Source organism: Schistocerca serialis, chromosome 9 (assembly GCF_023864345.2).
Source record: "Schistocerca serialis cubense isolate TAMUIC-IGC-003099 chromosome 9, iqSchSeri2.2, whole genome shotgun sequence".
Taxonomy (NCBI): Eukaryota; Metazoa; Arthropoda; class Insecta; order Orthoptera; family Acrididae; genus Schistocerca; species Schistocerca serialis.
This window is the reverse complement of record NC_064646.1, coordinates 502,043,639-502,048,403: the sequence shown is the minus strand read 5'-3', so window position 1 is coordinate 502,048,403 and position 4,765 is coordinate 502,043,639.

Genomic DNA, 4,765 nt, shown 5'->3' with positions numbered 1-4,765 from the left:
GGGACTGTCGACGAAGGACTGTGGTAGCCATGTTTGCCAGACCTAGCTATTTGTGGCTGTTATCTGCGGGGCATTCTAAAGGGAAAAGTGTATGCAAACAATCAAATAGTGTTAGGCACTTGGATAATATTCATAATTAGATTTTGAGAACTGATGTGGCAGAGTTGCACAAAATGTATATCACACAAAAGTGCATTGAAGCACAATGAGGTCATTATCAGCACCTAATGTAATGTAATGTAAAAGAAAAGGTGTATACAGTCAATATAGATCTTTGCATTAGCTTATTTGTTATTTCTTTATTATCTAGTGTGCAGAATATGAACACCATCTAATCATTACAGCATGGAAATGCTGTAGCAAATTATCTGAAAAGGCCATCTGCACAATCACAGTTTGGGGTCATCTTGGTGCTCAGTTCCTATTTGAGCTAGAAAAAAAACAAGGGATGAAAAGTTTTTTGTTTAGCCCATATCAGCAGCCATTTGTACAGCCATTTGAATATCTGCCTTACTGTAGATATGTTACAGTATATTAAGCAAGGTCTGAACAACAAACCAAAGCTGATGCCCAGGCAAATTGTGTGAAGTGATTAATTACTTTTGCAATTGGACTGAAATTAATGCTCAGCTAATGGCATTATTTGTATGTGCACAGTTCAGATGTTACATGCAAAAAAAAAAAGTTGTTCTGGAAGTCTTGAAGCACACCACTTCTGTAATTTAAGTTTGTACAAATCAGTTCACACTTTGCACAAAGGTAGATAAATAGACAAAGCCGATTTTTTTTTTTTTTTTTTTTTTTTTTTTTTTTTTTTTTCCCCCAGTAATTTTTAGCCATTGTTTAGATACGATGGTTTAAATTCGAGCTACATGTAGCATGTAAAATTCATTCTTGTGTAAGTTGCATGTTCAGAAACAGTTTAAAATGAACCAGATAAACTTAAATGCCCAGATTGTCAAGCTGCATACATAGGACAGACAGGCATGGCCTTTAAAACTGGATTTCAGGAGCACTTACTCACAATTAAAAATGGAGAGGTGTGAAATTGATCTACCTCTTCTGAACGTCGTAAAGCTAGTAGTCATTCATCCCCCTTGCTTGCTACCCTCAAGGTCCTACACTATGCTCCAGAGGAGAGGAGAGGAGAGAGGGGATACTGAAACTGCCAACACATGTACTTGAAAAAAGATAATTTACTCTGTGATCAAGTGTTTTATGATCAGATGTTGTCCATTTTTAATAAGTTTTAGTTTTTCCTCTTTCACTTCCTATTCTTTATGAGGTTACATGCCTACTTTTATGGTTATTAAGGTCACTTTTAAATGGTTATACTTCAAGTTGTAAAGATCAGACCCACATAGGTGCTTCTACACTCCATTTAAAATTTTTTTTATGCACTCATCAAAAAAAGTTTTTGCATCACCTCAGTTCCAAGAGTTCCAGAACCTGCATAGAAAATTAGAATAGAGATGAACATAAACATCATTTCCGCCCTTTTTGTTGCTCCTGAAAACCACACACTGCATGTTGTACCACCATACAGCCAGACCTTCAGAGGTGGTGGTCCAGATTGCTGTACACCCCAGTACCTCTAATACCCAGTAGCATGTCCTCTTGCGTTGATGCATGCCTGTATTCATCATGGCATACTATCCACAAATTCATCTAGGGACTATTGGTCCAGATTGTCCCACTCCTCAACGGCGATTCGGCATAAATCCGTTAGAGTGGTTGTTGGGTCATGTTGTCCATAAACAGCTCCTTTCAATCTATCCCAGCCATGTTCGATAGGGCTCATGTCTAGAGAACATGCTGGGCACTCAAGTCAAGCAATGTCGTTATCCTAAACGAAGCCATTCACAAGGTGTGCACGATGGGGGTGCAAATTGTCATCCATGAAGACAAATGCCTCGCCAATATGCTGCTGATATGGTTGCACCATTGGTCAGAGGATGGCATTCATATATCGTATGGCCATTACAATGCTTTCCATGACCACCAGCAGTGTATGTTGGCCCCACGTAATGCCACCCCAAAACAGCAGGCAACCTCCACCTTGCTACACTTGCTGGACAGTGTGTCTAAGGTCTCAAAACACGTCTCCGACGACTGTCTGGTTATAGGCATATGTGACACTCATCGGTGAAGAGAACGTGATGCCAGTCCTGAGCGGTTTATTTTGCATGTTGTTAGGCCCATGTGCACTGCGCTGCATGGTTGCAAAGATGGACCTCGCCACGGACGTCAGGAGTGAAGTTGCGCATCATGCAACCTACTGCACACAGTTTGAGTCATAACACGACATCCTGTGGCTGCACAAAAAGCATTATTCAACATGGTGGCATTGCTGTCAGCGTTCCTCCGAGCCATGATCCATAGGTAGCGGTCATCCACTGCAGTAGTAGCCTTTGTGGTAGCCTGAGCGAGGCATGTCATTGACAGTTCCTGTCTCTCTGTGTCTCCTCCATGTCCGAACAACATCGCTTTGGTTCACTCCGAGATGCCTGGACATTTCCCTTGTTGAGAGCACTTCCTGGCACAAAGTAACAGTGTGGAAACGATCGAACTGCGGTATTGACTGTCTAGGCATGGTAGAACTACTGACAACACAAGCCAAGTACCTCCTTCCTGGTGGAATGACTGGAACTGATCAGCTGTCGGACCCCCCTCTGTCTTAGGCACTGCTCATGCACGGTTGGTTATATCTTTGGACAGGTTCAGTGACATCTCTGAACAGTCAAAGGGACTGTGTCAGTGATACAATATCCACAGTCAACGTCTATCTACATGAGTTCTGGGAACCGGGGTGATGCAAAACTTTTTTTAATGTGTGTATATTTGGAACCTTGCACTTGTTCTCCTTTCTGAGTCTGGTTTTTACCATTGGCTAATCTCATTCTTTCGGTTACAGTTACATTTTTATTTTATTTATTTATTTTTTTACTTCTGCTCATCATATTTTAGCATTTTTGCCTCTAGTTTGACTTTAACTACACCCTCTCTCTCTAAGCCCAATATTAACCGTATTGTCCCATAATTAAAATTTATTTAGATTTAATAAATGGATGTATTTTATATATTTAGTATCCCCAGTTTTATGATATCTGGATTTACAGTAGTTTGACTCTGTTCTTTTCTTTTCTCTGTTCAAGCTTAATCACTAACTATGCTTAGCACATCACACTGTGCAGTTTCCTTCTGTGTTAAGTATATGTAGCTGCATTGGTTAGTAAGGTTTTTTTTTTTTTTTTTTTTTTTTTTTTTTTTTTTTTTTTTTTTTTTTTTTTTTTTTTTTTGCCAGCTATTGACCGCATACAACTTAAGACTTATGGTGTTTCTTTTTCTTCCGTTCTTCCCAGCACTTCTTCAATTTCTCGCCAACTGCTCATCTTTCCGCACTCTCTTGGGTCGAGGTTTTGGCTCATCTTCTTCATAGTTTTCGTTTTCTATCAGTAGCTTGAAGTGATTCCTGTCACGTATTATTTCTTCTGTATCACCTATTTTGGTGGTGTCTTTCTTTACTGCTTCTATCCATCCTACAGTTTTTTTCAGCTTACTAACGTAATTAAAAATTTTCTTTGTAATCCGTGTTTCTTCCATTCTTTTCAAATGTTCATAAAATTTTAGCCGTCTCTTCCGCATTGTATCTGTGATTTTTTTCTGTATAAGTCTTCATTTCTCCTTTTCATCCACCTATTTTCCTTATTTTTCTCAGGGCCTAGTATTTTCCTCTCTGTATTTTCTAGTTCTCTTAATTCGCCTTTCTTATTCAATGTTAGGTACTCTGATCCATACGTTGCTTGTGTCCTAATAACTGAATTATAATGTCTAATCTTCGCTTGTATGGATATTGATTTCTTATTGTAGTAGTTTTGTGTTAATTTATATGCAAATTCTAACTTTTTTATTCTTCTTCATTTGTTGTGTTATCCAGTCTGTTGGCTTGGATTCACTCGCCCAGGTATTTGAATCTATCAACTATCTTAATTTTTCCATACTTTGTTTTCATAAACTTTTCTGTATTATGTTTGTGTTCTATATACTTGGTTTTTTCATAGGACATTTTTAGCCCAGTCTTTTCAGCAGTCTCGTGTAACAGATCAAGCATAACTGTTGCGTCTGTTTGGTTTTCAGTTATCAATGCCATATCATCCGCAAAGGCTAAACATTTCACTTCAAATTTGTTCTTTCCTTGGCCCATGCGTATACTCTTTGTGCCTCTGTTTTTTAATGTGCTTTCTGATGATTTTACTATTTTATCTAAAACCAAGTTAAGAGAATTGGGTACAATTCGCTTATTTCAAATTTTGTCACTCTTCCAATAACACTTTGTGAAGATTTACTTATTTAAAATTTGTTAAACGTACAATATTTACATCTGCTGTAACTATCATAAATTTTTATTCATTTTAGGGATCCAGCTCAAACTATCACTTTGTCCTTCATGAAATCTTCCACAGAGTAGTAGCATCTTTCAATTAGAAAATCATGTAACTTGCTTTTTTAAAATATTTATCTTCTTATTCATTGTGTCACACCCTTTTATTTTGTTTTGAATTTTCATGGCTATATACTGAGAAGTCTGAGCACACAATTTTGAGTGATGTGAGGTGAGCATAAAGTTTTCTTTATGCCTTGTTTGTATGAGTACTAAAATGTTCTTTTTTGAATAGATCAGCTCTGCTGTGTAGGAAGAACCACCTCGAAGATGTGTAAAGAGGAAACAATTAATATTTTTAGGTCTTAAATAATAATGGTTGAC